Source organism: Ursus arctos, unplaced genomic scaffold, assembly GCF_023065955.2.
Source record: "Ursus arctos isolate Adak ecotype North America unplaced genomic scaffold, UrsArc2.0 scaffold_6, whole genome shotgun sequence".
Classification (NCBI taxonomy): Eukaryota; Metazoa; Chordata; class Mammalia; order Carnivora; family Ursidae; genus Ursus; species Ursus arctos.
In genome coordinates, this window is record NW_026623078.1 from 3378310 (window position 1) to 3395011 (window position 16702).

Sequence of the window (16702 nt, forward strand, 5' to 3'; positions counted from 1 at the left end):
GACTGGTATCCAAGATCTACAAAGAACTTCTCAAACTCAATACACGAGAAACAAATAAATCAAAAAATGGGCAGAAGATATGAACAGACACTTTTTCAATGAAGACATACAAATGGCTAACAGACACATGAAAAAATGTTCAAAATCATTAGCCATCAAGGAAATTCAAATCAAAACTTCACTGAGATACCACCTTACGCCAGTTAGAATGGCAAAAATAGACAAGGCAAGAAACAACAATTGTTGGAGAGGATGTGGAGAAACGGGATCCCTCCTACATTGTTGGTGGGAATGCAAGTTGGTACAGCCACTCTGGAAAACAGTGTGGAGGTCCCTTAAAAAGTTAAAAATCGAGCTACCTTATGATCCAGCCATTGCACTACTGGGTGTTTACCCCAAAGATACAGACGTGGTGAAGAGAAGGGCCATATGCACCCCAATGTTCATAGCAGCAATGTCCACAATAGCTAAATCGTGGAAGGAGCCGAGATGCCCTTCAACAGATGACTGGATTAAGAAGTTGTGGTCCATATATACAATGGAATATTACTCAGCTATCAGAAAGAACGAGTTCTCAACATTTGCTACAACATGGACGGCACTGGAGGAGATAATGCTAAGTGAAATAAGCAGAGAAAGACAACTATCATATGATTTCTCTCATCTATGGAACATAAGAACTAGAATGATCAGTAGGGGAAGAAAGGGATAAAGAAAGGGGGGGTAATCAGAAGGGGGAATGAAACATGAGAGACTATGGACTATGAGAAACAAACTGAGGACTTCAGAGGGGAGGGTGTGGGGGAATGGGATAGGCCGGTGATGGGTAGTAAGGAGGGCACATATTGCATGGTGCACTGGGTGTTATACACAACTAATGAATCATCGAGCCTTACATCGAAAAGCAGGGATGTACTGTATGGTGACTAACATAATATAATAAAAAATCATTATAAAAAAAAGTGTCTACGAATGCATAGGGAAAGGGTCACCTACTTTACTCAAGGAGAGAACACTCTATGTGAAAGCATCTTGCACCTCACATCTGGTGTCATGAAGTGGGAGCATTGTGCCAAACGGTGTCTGCAAGCATCAAGATAATGCCCTTCATTTAACGACGTAAGAACACTACACAGAAAGCATCTCTCAACTCACATCAGTCATGAGGAGGAAAGCCCTTCAAAAAAGGTTGTGTGAAAACGAAAGGAAAGTGCCATCAGTCAATTCAGTGAACCATGTTTTTGTAGAGACAAGGCAACGTTGATCAGTGAAAACACCAGGGTTCACCAATACGTGTGTTGAAACTTAAGGAAACAGCCATAGACGTAATCTCAGGAAGAAGAGGGTATGGAAAGGGTTTTCCAAGTCCCATAAACTGTCATGATGATGGAAGCATGTGTCTGATTGGGAATAAAAGCATAAGGAAAGGGACGTGAACCAATCTTAGGAAAGAACATTGTACCAAAGCTTTCTTTGAAGTCACGTCTTCGGTGGTGAAGATGAAACCATTTGTACAGGTGCCTAAGAAAACATAAGGAAAGTGCCATATACTGAATCAATGAAGGAACACCGTAGAGAAACCATCTGGCATCTCACAGTCCTCTGTCATGAAAACGGAAGCATGTGCAAAAGTGTGTAAGAAAGAGACACATAATGCTCCTGGAGCATTCAGGGGCCGCTGGTGGCTGGCGGTGTTAGAAACACAAAGGACAGAGACACCCTGGCCCTGTAGGTGAGAGCTGGGATGCCAGGTGTGGGGCTCACATCCCGGACAGTGCAGGGTTGAGCAGCACCAACAGAAACAGAGTTAAAGTGGCCAGAACATCAGTGGAGAACTGTCCGCAATCCCTCTGAGACAGAGGATGAAATTTGGCCACTGCTGCTCTGGCTCTCAGAAGAGGCACAGCAAAACACCAGGGAAAGCCGCCAGAGAACAAAAGCCTGGAAATACCGAATTACTCTGTGCCCATCCCCATCCCCCCTTGCAGGGGACACGGAGACTATACCCAAACAGGGTTAACCTTAATATCGGCTTGGCAGGCCCCTCCCCCAGAAGGCAGGCTGAAAAATCAAGAAGCCCACATCCCTAAGATCCCCATAAAACAAGGGCTCATGGCCTGGGTCCCAGTCAATAATTTGGGCTCTGGACAAACCCACAACTTCTCATTAGAATGTCTAGAAGGAGAAATCCACCCCAGCAAAGAAAAGAAAATGAGTCTGTGGCTTCTGCCACAGAACTAATGGATATGGACATAACCAAATTATCAGAAATGGAATTCAGAGTAACAAAGGTGAAGATGGTGTGTAGACTTGAAAAAGTATTAACGAAAATATTGATGAGAATATAGAATCTCTAAGGGCAGAAATGAGACCAAATCTGGCAGAAATTAAAGTAAAAAAATAACAAATAACGTACAGTATCTTTGCTCAGTGTAGAATCCCTATCGTAAGTGGTTGTGGCAACGTAAAGAACATGCCATAAACTAATCTGTAAGAAACAACAGTGTACAAGAACAAATTAGCCCTAACACCATCATTCGTGAACATGGAAGCATTAACGAAAATGGTCGTGGAAGCCTACGAAAGTGCAAAACACGTATCTCTGAGAGACAACACTATACAAGGAAAGACCAATGAACACCATCTTTCATGATTATGGAAGCATGAATGAAAAGGTTCTGGAATTACCAAGACTTTGCCCCATCCTTTAGGTAATAAACCACCGTGTACAGGAAAACACCTTCAACTCATATCAACCTCCTCAATAGTGATCCCAACTCAACACTGGGTGTGTTGGCCTAGGGAAATGTCCATATACTTAGAGATAAGAAACAACGGTGTCAGCATAATTCCCTTCAAGTCACATCAGACTTCCTGAAGATGGAAGGAGGAATCAAAGTGGTTATGGTACCGTTAGGAAAGGCCTTCGAACATAAAGCTGAGAAAAAACAGTGTACAGGAACCCTCTTACAACATACAGTATCTTTGGTTAATGTGGAATCTCTATCGTAAGTGGTTGTGGCATCGTAAAGAAAATCCTTAAGCTTTTTTATATGAAACAACAGTGTACAGGAACCCGCTTAGCCCTAACATCATCCTTCGTGAATATGGAAGCAGTAACCAAATTGGACGTGAAAGCCTGACTAAAGTGCCAAACACTTATCTCTGAGACACAACACTATACAAGGAAAGACCAATGAACATAATCCTTCACAAGTAAGGAAGAATTAATGAAAAGGTTCTGGAATCTCGGGGACTCTGCCCAATCCTTATTGCTAATGAACCACTGTGTACAGGAAGACACCTTCAACTCACATCAGCCTCCTCAACACTGATCCCGATTCAATTTTGGCTCTGTAGGCCTAGGTAAAGGTCCACATACTTATAGCTAAGAAACAACGGTGTCAGGATAATGCCCTTCAAGTTACATCAGCCTTCCTGAAGATGGAAGCAGGAATCTAGGTGGTTATAGTACCATTAGGAAAAGCCTACTGAAATATACCTGAGAAACCACAGTGTACAGGAAATATATTACAACGTACAATTTTTTGTAAGTGGTTCTGGCAACATAACTACAATGCCAAAAATTTATCTGTAAGAAACAACAGTGTACGGGAACCCACTTAGCCCTGACATCATTAATAATGAGTATGGAAGCATTCACCAATGTGGTCGTGGAGCCTTACGAAAGTGCCAAAAACTTATCTCTGAGACACAACAGTATACAGGAAAGGAAAGACCAATGATTTCTCAACATTTGCTGCAACATGGACGGTACTGGAGGAGGTAATGCTAAGTGAAATAAGTCAAGCAGAGAAAGACAATTATCATATTTTTTCTCTCAATTATGGAACATAAGAACTAGGAAGATCGGTAAGAGAAGAAAGGGATAAAAAGGGGGGGTAATGAGAAGGGGGAATAAAGCATGGCAGATAATGGACTCTGAGATAGAAACTGATTGTTTCAGAGGGGTGAGGGGTGAGGGAATGGGAGAGGCTGGTGATGGGCATTAAGGAGGGTACGTATTGTATGGTGCACTGGGTGTTATACGCAACTAATGAATCATTGAAATTTACATCAAAAACAAGGGATATACTGTATGGTGACTAACATAAAATAATTTAAAAAACACTAAAAAAAAGAAAATAGGGGGTTATGAATCACCAAAGGCACGCATACATATATCTAAGAAACAACAGTGTACAGGAAAGAACCCCTTACAATGGATATCAGCATTCACGCATATGGAAATATGATCCAAGGTGGAGGTGGAATTAGAGGGAAAGGACCACATACATATCCCAAGACAATACCACTTTAGAGAATAGCATTAACAATTAACATCATCTTTCATGAATATGGAAACATTAATGAAAAGTTTTTATTTTTTATTTTTATTTTTTAAAGATTTTATTTATTTATTTGACAGAGATAGAGACAACCAGCGAGAGAGGGAACACAAGTAGGGGGAGTGGGAGAGGAAGAAGCAGGCTCATAGCAGAGGAGCCTGATGTGGGGCTCGATCCCATAACGCCAGGATCACGCCCAGAGCCGAAGGCAGACGCTTAACCGCTGTGCTACCCAGGCGCCCCTAATGAAAAGTTTGTAAATCTTGAGGACCGTGCCCCAACCTTATTGGTAATATACCACCGTATACAGGAAAACACCTTCAACTAATATCAGCCTCCTCAACACTGATCCCTATTCAAGATTGGGTGTGTACGCCTAGGGAAAGGTCCACATAATTATAGCTAAGAAACAACAGTGTCAGGATAATGCCTTTCAAGTCACATCAGCCTTCCTAAAGACGAAAGCATCGGTCAAGGTCACTAGGGTACCCTCTGGTAAGGCCTACGAACATAAAGCTGAGAAACAACAGTGTACAGGAGCCATCTTACAACGTACAATATCTTTGGTTAATGTGGCATCCTTATCGTAAACGGCTGTGGCAATGTACATAAACTTATCTGTAAGAAACAACAGTGTACGGGAACCCACTTAGCCCTAATATCAAAATTCATGAATATGGAAGCATTAACCAAAATGGTTGTGGAAGCCTGACAAGAGTGCCAAAAACTTATCTCTGAGACGCAACACTATACAAGGAAAGACCAATGAACATCATCTTTCAAGAGTAAGGAAGATTTTACCATAGTGGTCTTGAAACATGAAATTTGTGCCCCATTCTTGTACGTAATAGATAGCAGTGTCTTTGAACCGTCCTCCAATTAAAGCAACCTCCTGCATAGGGATCCCTTCGCAAAATTGTGTTGCAGTCCTAGGGAAATGACCACACCCTTCTCTCTAGGAAACAACAGTGTCAGGATAATGTCTACCAATAATATCACTGATTAGAAATAGGGAAGCATGACTCAAAGTGGTTGTCGAAGCTTTAGGAAAGGTCTAAGTACATATCTGTAAGAAACAACAGTGTATAGGGACTGCCCTCAGCTAAAATCACCCTCATGATTATACAATCCTTCAGAAAATAGGGTGTGTATGAATCACCAAACCGCATACATATATCTAAGAAAAAACCGTGTAGAGGATAGAACCCCTTACAATGAACATCACCATTCACGAATATGGAAACATGAACCAAGGAGGAGGTAGAATCAGAAGAAAAGGACCACATACCTATCCCTTGACAACACCACTTTACAGAATAGCATTAACAATTAACAGCATCTTTCATGAATATGGAAGCATTAATGAACAGTTTCTTGAATCTTGAGGACTATTCCCCATCCTTATTGGTAATGAACCACCGTGTACAGGAAAACACCTTCAACTAACATCAGCCTAATCAATACTGATGCCTATTCAACATTGTGTGTGTAGGCCTAGGGAAATTTTCCCATACTTATAGCTAAGAAACAATGGTGTGAGGATAATGCCCTTCAAATCACATCAGCCTTCTGAAGATGGAAGCATGAATCAAGGTGGTTATGGTTCCATTGGGTAAGTCCTCCGAACATATAACTGAGAAACAACAGTGTACAGGAACCATCTTACAACATACAATATATTTGGTTAATGTGGACTCCCTATCATAAGTGATTGCAGCAACCTAACCAAAGTGCCATAAACTTATAGGTAAGAAAGAACATTGTACAGGAACCCACTTACCCATAATATCATCATTCATGAATATGGAAGCATTCATCAAATTGGTCACGGACGTCTGATGAAAATGAAAAACACTTATCTCTGAGACACAACACTATACAAGGAAAGACACAACACTATACATGGCTGCCATTTGGGACTCCAGAAAGCACTCTGAGACGGGGAAACCTCAGGGAACACCTGACCCAAGCCCAGACGAAACCAATTCCAGCAGATTCCTGGCCCCTAAACACTGTGCCGACAGTCTCCCCAACCCACTCTCCTCAGCCCCGATAGGGTCGCAGAGCCAGCCGATTGAGATTTCCATCCTCCTAGGGCCTGACATTAACATTAGGTTGGGTTCTCAGGGTTTCACTCCTAGAGACACAGCACAAAGATATAGGTATTGGGGAAGCCTGAGCCCGATTGGGGCCAAAGCATGCCACACAGAAAGAAAGAGTGCCATCTGGGACTCTAGAGGCTATTAGGAGCAGGAGAAATCTGCATATCCCACACAGTCAATCCCGTCCAGCTCCCGCATTCAGGAGACCCTTGGATGAAAACCCTGAGCCTTCCTTTCTCCACAACCCACCTACTCAAATCAGGACACGGCAATGCTGAGTTCAAAACCAAGATATGGTCTTTCCCATGCTCCTGAGCCCTAAGCCAAATGCTCCGTTGGGTTCCCAGAGACCATTCCAGGAGCCAAGCACCAAACACACAGGGACTGGGGAAACCTGAGCCACATTGGTGAATCAGCATGCCACAGAGAGGGAAACCGTACCATTTGGACCTGCAGAGGAAGAGAAATAAGAATGCCTACCTGATCCAATCCCAGCGAGACACCACTTCCACAGACCCCCTGTGGGCAACTCCTGTGTCTGACATTCAACCCAAAGCATACCCTCCTCTTAGGCCCCTGGAATCTCACATCGGATGGCTCATCTGAACAGCCATACACCTAGACCCGTGCCCTTACTACACGTTGAGTAGTGTGAGGTCCATTCCGAGACATCTAGCTCCAAGGACCAGGGAATGGGGACTGCTGAGCAATGTCAGGACACAAAGCCTGCCACACAGAAGGAAAGGTTGTCATCTGGGACTCCAGAAAGCACTCTGAGAAGGAGAAACCTCAGGGAACACCTGACCAAAGCAAAGAGAAAATCACTTCCAGTGGATTCCTGACCCCTAAACACTGTGCCGACAGTCTCTCCAGCCCACTCTCCTGAGCCTCAACAGGGTGGCAGAGCCAGTCGATTGGGCTTTGCAGCCTCCTAGGGCGTGACACTCACCATAGCTTGGGTACTCAGGGGTCCACTCCTAGAGAGATGGCACAAAGATAGGGATTTGGGAAACCTGAGCCCTATCTGAGGCCTCAGCATGCCACACAGAAAGAAAACGTACCATCTGGGATGCAGAGGTATTCGGGGGCTGAAAAATCTGCATATCCCACTGAATCAATTCTAGCTGGCTCCCGCATTCAGGGTCCCCTTGGACCAAAACCCTGAGCCTTCCCTTCTCCACAACCCACCTACTCAAATCAGGACACAGCAATGGTGAGCTCAAAACCAGGAGATGGTCCCTCCCAGGCTCCTGAGCCCTAAGCCAAATGTTCCGTTGGCTTCCAAGAGGTCTTTCCAGGAGGCAAACACACAGCGACTGGGGAAACCTGAGTCATACCTGCAAATCAGCATGCCATGCAGATGGAAACTGTGCCATTTGGACCCACAGAAGGAATGCAGAGCAGAAGTTATGAATTCCCAGCTGTTCCAAACCCAACGAACCCCACATTCAAAGCCCCCCTGCCTGCAACTGCTGTGTTTCAGATGCAACCCAAATCATGCCCTACTCTTGGCCCCTGGAAGGTCGCATCTGCTGGCTGATCTTTAGGGCCATGCCCCTAGACCCACGCCTTAATTCTAGTTTGGGGTCTGTTAGGTTTATTCCCATACGCCTGACTCCAAAGCACAGGGATCAGGTACCACTGAGCAATGTTAGGCAGTAGCCTGCCACACAGAACGAAAATATGCCATTTGGGACTCCAGAAAGTTTTGCGAGAAGAAACCTTAGTGAACACCTGACCTAAGCCCAGCAAATCTCCACTTTCAGCGGAACTCTAGGCCCTCATCCGTGACACTGGCACTCTCCTCAGCCCCCAGGTCAGTTTGTTTAGAGCCGGTCAATCGGGCTTTCCATCCTCCCCTCCATGACAGTAATCATAGGTTGGATTCTGAGTAGTCCACTCCCAGAGGTCTGCCTCCAAAGATACGGAGATGAAGAAGCCTGAGTCATACCTAAGGCCTCAGTATGCCACCCAAAGCGAAACCGTTTTATTTGGGACTCCAGAAAGGAGGTCGAGGGGGAGAAATCCTAATTACTTCTGTACTTGATTCCCTCGATCCCCCACATTCACTGGCTCATGGGCACAAACCCACTGCTTCACACTCACCCCAACCCATGCCATCAATCCCCGCCCCCACCGTGGAAATTCTGGACACATCCACCCTATTGGAACTCTCATTCTCCTATGCCTTACCCCTAACCCTAGATTTGGTGTGAGAGGTCCATTCTGAAAAGGCTGGAGTGGGAGACATGGATCCTGAGGGCGGACCTGTGGCCCCCCTCCAAGGCCGGGCATCATCCTTGCCTCACAGGGGATCCATGAAAGTGCTCTATCAGATGACTGATGGGGCTCCCTCCTGAAGAACTCAGACACAGAAAGGCAATTACAGATGCTCACATGTACATACAACATGGGGAAAGAAATTACTGAACACATAGATATGGAGAATAGATTTGTGGGTGCCTGATTCAGAGGAGGATGGGAAGGGTGAAGGTGGTCAAAGATACAGGTTTGTGTGTTAAAATCCGACAGCCATGGAATGTTCTGTGCAGCATGGAGACTAAAGTGAACCCCGCAGGATGGGGTACAGGTTCCCCAGCTCTTTGAAAGTACAGTACTCCTAGGAAACCTTTCAGAGCAGAAAGGGTGTAAAGAAGGAATGACCATTAATTAATATGGAAAAATTAGTGACCATGCTCAGACTCCTAAATTTACTTATTGTTGGCATTTCTCAGGACCCAGGACACAATTCCTAATGGATGCCGAAAATAAATGGAGAGAAAGCACAGCAGATGCTCACAAACAGAATTCAAAGCGCTGGTGGCTGGACACGGAGAGCGGTTTACAGGAAGGAGCTGGTTACGGTGCACACTGCGTCTGTCGTGCTTCTCCCCAAACAGATGCTGAATGCAAAGCTCACCGTTCAACTATTTTCATAAGGAACATCCTCTTCAGGTTTCTTCCCATTAGTGAAACCAGGTGATAACGGAGATCTTTCCAAAAAGCCAAGTGTCTTCCCATGAACTTTTAAAAAATGGGGAATACTTATACTTCACCGTTGCTTAGGGAGGAGATGTGAAAGCTTCTCCTGGAAACAAACCTCAGCAGATCCACCCAGAAAGGCACCTTCCTCAGCATGCCGAACGCGGACTACCTCCTACCCCCAGATACCTTCTCCTTCCCCTCGCTCAGGACAACCCACAACAGCTGGGAGCTACCCCAGTTCCTCCTTTCTCCCATCCTCAATATCTAAGCTGTCGGCAAATCCTGTGAGCTCCATCTTCAAGACGTACCCACCGTAGGACTCACCACTCCTTTCAAGGCCGCCTGTCTGGACCACACTGGAGCCCATCTCTTGCCTGAGTTCCTGGAAAAGAGTCATCATTGACCTCCCTTGCCCAACCTCAACCCTCTGTCATCTGTTCTCAACCCTGCAGCCAGGATGACCCAGTGAAACAGGGTCCCATGGGGTCACAGCCCTGCTATGGCTTTCTGTCACTCTGTCACCTTGATGATGCAAGTCCTAAGCTGTCGCCTGTGGTCACAGGGCCATCTTGTAGCTCATGGATGCACCTGGTATGCTCCTTCCCTGGGGCCTTTGCACATGCTTTCCATTCTGTTTAGAATGCTCTTCATGTGATATCACTGACCTTCCCTAGATCTTGACTCAAGCATCACCCTCCTAGTGAAGTACCACCTGACCCCTATGTGAATACCAAACACCATCCCCACCTTCCCTTCAGCACCCCCAGTCCTGTCTCCTCCTTTATATTTCCATAGCACTTATTTTAATCTCCAGTTCATCTTGGCAGGGAAGAAACTGAGGCATCAACTGATGGCTTCATCACCTACTGCTCCCAATTTCCTGGTCCAAAGTCCAGGGGAAAAGGTGCCCCAGGACTCTTACACAGCCAGGATGCCCGGGACGAGGGGGTCCATCCACCTCCTGCACCCTGAACACCATCAGGTAAGGGAGCCATATGAGGAATTCACCTGTACACGAAACCTGAAACCAGAAACCTTCCTCGATGACAGGTGAGCACACACATTCACTCCTCTTCCCTGAGGTGCTCATCCAAGAAACCTGAGCAGAGATGCTGCCCAGAGCCCAAATATCCCTCTGGCCAAAATCCTGGGAAACAGACATCTGATCTCAGCACCCTGCCAGGCTTGGATCCGCTCAGTGAGTCCTAAGACCCAGAGACTTCTTTCCACTCCAGCTCAATCCTTCTCACAGAGAAGCAAACTCCAGCCTCACAAACGTGCTCATCATTAGCTCTGGAATTCCCTGGGTTGTGTCTACACTGGCCCACACAGTGGTCCCATGCAGAACACTCCACAAATGTCCTAGGTTTACAAGCCACTTTCAAGCTGCCCTTAGAAAGGCAGAAACTGGCCCAATTAGGCAGACCAGCCAAGTGTCTCGATGTGCTGCAAACTCGGACAACATCCTCCCTGAACACCAATGCTTCCGAGTCCAAGCGTCCAAACTTCGCTCACTGGGCACTGAGAACCATGTAAGCATGAACACTGCTCTTTCGATTCACTGACCTCCCAGGCCTTCCAATCAGAACCAAGCTCCAGTCACCACTCTATTTTCCCTTCAGAGAGAGAGGTCAAATGATGGAATAAAACACTCCCTGTGTACAGCACACTTTTATCCACATAGAATTCCTTGGTCTTTCTCATTCAGGCAGCCCTACAAGACCCACACCAATGAGAGATACCACAAGTTCAATCATCACGTATATATTTGACCTTGTGTTCTTTCTTTTGATAATTTTATTTCAAAGTCAATGTCTCTCTTGCTTCTTAAAATAATAATAATAATTAATAATCATGATAATGATGATGATGATATGGTCACCTAAGGATTTGGATCTCCATTGCCAGATGGCATGGCTCTTGTCCAGATAAGGATGAAGACAAAACCTCAGCCCATAAAGCAAAGCCCACAACCTCAGGGATCCCGACACGCCTCATGGGTGAAGAGTTCCGATGCTACATGGACGTGTCTGAGTCCAAATTATACAGGCAAACTCCAGCATTCATTCTGTTTTCTTCATTAATTCCCCAGCTCAAGTCGCAAGTGACTCACCGGGTCAAGCTTCCAGAGCCCTGGATGGGTCTCCAGGTAAGCACCCCCACCCCGGGGGGGGGGGGGGACATGAACACCAACAAAGGATTCTTTTAATATTTCACAAGACTGTTTTCCCATTCTTTAATTAAACTGGGAAATAAAAACGCACAGATAGCCCCTTCTACTAGCCGGTCCGATTCACTTCACTGGTCGATATAAGAGCAGGAAATAAAAGAGTTACGGATTTTCTGAGGACCCATCATGTCCACCACTTCAGGTTTGAAACTTCACACACATGCAAGGAAAGAAGCTCTAGCAAACATCTCGGCCTGGCAACTCTGACTGCCTGAATTGGAGTGACAGGGACAAACGATGATTCTGTGTGTGCTGGCTGAGGCTGGTGGCCCTTAAGAAGGGACTCGGCCAGCTCTCCACCTGTGCCTCAACTGTCCTCAGCCAGGAACCAGCTCACAGCCCTCACCTGTCACAACGTTCACATGGGAGACCACAGCCACCCCAGGAGCGCGCCCTGCCCATACCCTGCTGCAGAATGCACTCAGCTCTCCTCTGGGACCCGTCACCTCTACCCAGACCTGGAACCCCCATCTGCTGCAAAGCTCCAGGATTCCCCCTCTTCTTCCACAATTACACTGGCCCAAGGCTTTCCTGAGAAAGGGAGAAGGCTACCTAATGAATGGTTCACACCTTCTTTCCCTTTCTTTCATATTTATCTCCACTTACCTTCCTACCTGTGCAAACTGTTAAGTGATGTATGCATGGAACATGAACGTGTTCTGAGATCTCAATCTTTCATTGCAGCCTTCTCAGGCCTCCTTATGCAATAAAATACCATATCCCTAGGACAGGGAGTTTTAAAATTATTATTTACAGAATAATAGAGCCCAAATCACCTCGTTTTTAGTTGCTCTTCAATAGGCAGAACAGTTTCTGTGTAAAAAGACTTTCCACAGATATGACCTCCCATCAATTTCTTTATTTTCTTTTTTAAATTTTTTTTTATTATGTTAATGTTATGTTAGTCACCATACACTACATCCTTAGTTTTTGATGTAGTGTTCCATGATTCATTGTTTGCGTACAACACCCAGGGCTCCATGCAATACGTGCCCTCCTTAATACCCATCACCGGCCTATCCCAATCCCCCACCAAACCCCTCTGAAGCCCTCAGTTTGTTTCCCAGAGTCCATAGTCTGTCGTGGTTCATTCCCCCTTCTGTTTACCCCACCCTTCATTCTTCCCTTCCTTCTCCTACTGAGCTCCCTGCTATTTCTCCTGTTCCATGAATGAGTGAATCCGTATCAAAATTGCCTTTCTCTGCTTGACTTATTTCACCTTCCAGCAATCTCATAAGGAGGAAACAGAAACTCTGTGGGATAACCTGACTCACCGGCGTCAAGCAAGTAGTTCCAGAACTCAGCCCAGGGCTCCCGTCACCAGGCCCCTTGAAGCCACCAGCATGACTCTATCCAAAAGAATTCCCAAAGACTCTCCTTCTGACTGCACCACCAAAGAAATGACAGAGAGAATATGGCACCTTAAAATATTGAGTTGATACATCTAGTAAAGCTAGATAGTCAAGCTTAACTTTTAAACAGGAAAAGGCTGCTTTAAATAATTTTGAATTTTCCCTGGACCCTCATTGTAATTCTTGGGATGAAAAGACTAATCAGTGATGAAACATCACCTTTGACAAATGACAAGACATCATCCATATCTGTATCTGACGACAAAAAGCCATCTGACCCTAAATGGTGGCCACTCACCCATATCGTAGGCCCAACTGAATAAACACTGTTAGATGTATATCTTAAAAATACACAAAGAGTAAATCTAACCTTCCCTTTCTAATGAAAGTGTTTCTAGGAAACAGCTGTTCAAAATACATTCATAAGCAGTCAATGAACAGAGAAAATGGGATCCCCTGCAAAGTGCTCTAAGTTCAGAAACTAAGTACCTCCTTCACCAAATTCAGAACACTGACACTATTACTAAAGTTTTACTTCATGGCTCAACTAGAGAAAAGAGAAAAGCCCAGGAGATAGTGGGTTAATGAGAGGTGTTACCTCCAGTCCTGACGTGGATATGACATTTCTCCAAATGGACCTGCCGCTTTCTCTGAATGCTGGTGTCCTGTGTCAAGCTGCCTCACTGACTCAGATGCAGATGTTCAAAACCTCGGGTCTCACGGAGCCAGAGAAGAGAAGTGTTGTCAGGTGGGGAGAAGGCGGCTCCTCGGACCTAAAGCCAGCATGCCTGCTGCAGTTTCTGGGAGAAGGGGAAACACAGACTTGTCTTTTAGTAGTAATTATCTTCCAGCCCATTGCCACCATTCCCAGGGAACAGGCAGCACAATGCTGAAGTTGGGTAACGGCTCTGGGGTTTCCTAGTGCCACACATGTGCCTGAAGGAACAGGGAACACCCTGCTGAACTTGGGGAACTGCTCAAGGTCCATTACCTGCACTGTGTCAGGGGACAGGGGCACCGCACTGAAGTTGGGGACCGTGCGGTCCTTACTCTCGCTCTTGCTGGGGAACAAGTGAAACCCTGGAATGTCTGTGACCAATACCACAAAAGCTCTGCTGAGCAGGTGCCCTGGAGTCCATGGGTTTGCTATGTAAGGCCAGTTGACAGAGAGTAGGCAGAAGAGACTATCAAGGGAAAAAGAAAACTCAACTGAATCTCCAAATGAACTCCCTCCACATGCCCTTCCAGAACCCCACCTCTCACCTGGGGTGCCCCTACTCCCAGACCATGCCCCACACAGGCACACAGCATGCATTCACTCAGCCAGGAACTCCACACTTTGAATCTCTCAGAGCTCCCCTTCCCTGGTTCCCAGTCTGCATCTTAGGTCTGCTCTGGGTTTGCCCACAGAGACGTAGCTCCACCCCCATGGGGTGATTGGTTTGGGAGTGTGCGGTTTCCATCCCCTTGAATGCGGGGCAACCGGCCCCATGACTCACAACTCTGGGAGTGCAAGGGGTCCAAGACCTGCCTCCTTGGCTCAATGCCCAGCGCAGGCATGACTGTGATCACGGGCAGGGCCCCAAGCACGCGCGCGCGCGCGCACACACACACACACACACACACACACACACACACACTCTGCCCCTTCCGCGGACCCCTCTAGCTGCAGAACACCCTCAGAGCCCTGCCCCTTCCCTTCTGCACCAACCCTTCCTACAGGTGTGTGCCTGGATTCTGGCTAGGTCAGCTGCTCTCAGACTGTTCCAGCTTTGGGCTTTAGGAAATGGCAATGCTTTCATGCATGTCCAAGGCAATTTTAAGCCCCAAAAGGAATGCTCCAAGCGGGAATAGCTTTGCCTTCTTGTCTCACCCATGGAGTGGATAGTGCTTCTCAGACCTTCAAAGCATCCTTCTAGGATGAGCCCATTTGTGCTGGAATCTATATACACATGCTTGGTTCTGCAGGGTAGGGGCCAGGAGGAACAGCCGGCCTTCTGTGCTGTCACGGTTGTGAACCAGGAACATTTATTTTTCACTTGAAAAGAAAACATAGTGTTATTGTCAACACTAAAGGAAGGAACATTTTAAAACATTTTAGAGAGAAATGAAGAGAGTTTTATTCAAACCCAAGTCAGGTCAGATGCCTGGGAGACACAGTCTTCACAAAGAAGGGAGTGCTCCAGGGAAGGAACATTTAGGGCAGGGTTATATATTTGTTCTGTTTTGTGTTAGGTACAGTTACCCATCACGATGAGGCAGAAGATTCCAGAAAGTGACAGACTTTTCTTATCTTTTCAGTATGTACAAGTCGGTATGACTTTAATCTTACGGGGGACAGAGAGGTTCTTTTGTGTTCTCACCTTGATGTTGGCAAGGGCATTTTTTTGTTCTCTTTTTTCTTTTTGAAACAGATGGACAATATGTGCTGGGGGCAGAAATAGGGCCCATGCTTTGAGGGTTTGCCCGGTCATTTTGAGCTGGGTGAAATGATAAAGGAGGGTTTCCCTAGGAGGTCAAGATCAGGGCCCACAGATGGTATGAGATAAAAATTACTCTTATCCTTATCACCACTACCAAATGGAGGAGCTTGAGATGAAAGCACCTTTCCCATAGCTCAGAGACATCAAAAGGACCCCTACAGAAGGTTACCTGCTCCATGGTCAACACAGGTAACAGAGGCGTTTACGGTCTCTGGACTCCTCCCTTGTCCTGCCCAAATCTCTGAAGCATAGAGATCATTTACAGTCAGAATTTTAGACATCTTAGAGATGTCTGGCACCATTCCCTTGGACTACAGAATACAACAGAATAGCTCACTGTCACAATACGAAAGTGCCCCTGGATACACTAAGTTCTTTCTCCGCAACTTTTGCCTCATGGAAATCGTAATCCTAACATAGAAACACTGCGATAGTTGGGAAGTAAATAATCAGAGGTAAGGGAATATTTTAGCAATCTTTAGAGGCATTGTCTCACTCTGTAGAAGAGGCTGAGTGTTTTCAAATAGGCTTTCCAACCTTTCCACCAAGAGCTTCCATCAATTAAAAAAGGATAGTTCTTTCAGGCACTTTAATATCAGAAAAATAGTATAGTATCTCTATTCTAAGGGATCTTTAAGTCTCTTACTCAAAGGTCCTCCACTGAGATAATTATCTTCATGGTCATGATGGGCAGAGGTGAAAAGGCAGCCGAATTCATTCCATTTGGCCACACAACAAGAAAATCCTAATACTTCCTAGGTTTCCAGATCAACAAGACCAGAGGTAAGAGTGAAATGGTACCCTGTATGGAAGAACAAGGGTTTTGGAGTCAGTTTGGAAATCCCACTTAGGTTTCTGACACTAAAATCCTCTGTAATTCATATAATCTCTGAGCCCTTGTCTATCCATCTAGGAAATGGGACTCATTCTATATACACCCTAGTTGAGAAGTTTAAGAGGGAGAATGCTAAACAGAGCCACTATGCAATCTCCCAAGAGCAGGTGCTCAGGAGCCATAATTACCATTGGGTCTATTTCTTTTCCAGAGAAAAGAACACATGGTGAAACCGTTTTTTGAAAAGATGACTCACAAGATGATTTTTAAACCTTAAGGAAGGTCAAGAAGCTGCTATTGTGTCGTAATTCTCTCAGAAATCATGTTGATAGACTGGTGGGGACAATAGCACCATCATCACTAGGA

The 16702-nt window shown here is 45.7% G+C and overlaps 1 long non-coding RNA gene across 4 annotated transcripts in view; it reads right to left on the bottom strand.

Moving 5' to 3' along the window:
* LOC130542917 (uncharacterized) overlaps positions 1-15753 on the bottom strand; it is a 35998-nt gene extending 20245 nt beyond the window's left edge. Inside the window, exons 1-4 of one of the 4 annotated variants that reach the window (XR_008957826.1) lie at positions 14010-14568; positions 13617-13818; positions 12941-13050; positions 9571-9818 (exon numbers count right to left, since the gene is read on the bottom strand). This is a non-coding gene — a long non-coding RNA (uncharacterized LOC130542917). Of the gene's footprint in view, positions 1-9570; positions 9819-11963; positions 12389-12940; positions 13051-13616; positions 13819-14009; positions 14569-14891 lie in introns of those variants that run through there. The other 3 variants (XR_008957823.1, XR_008957824.1, XR_008957825.1) reach the window with 3 other exon arrangements.
* Between the last annotated feature and the right edge of the window lie 949 nt (positions 15754-16702).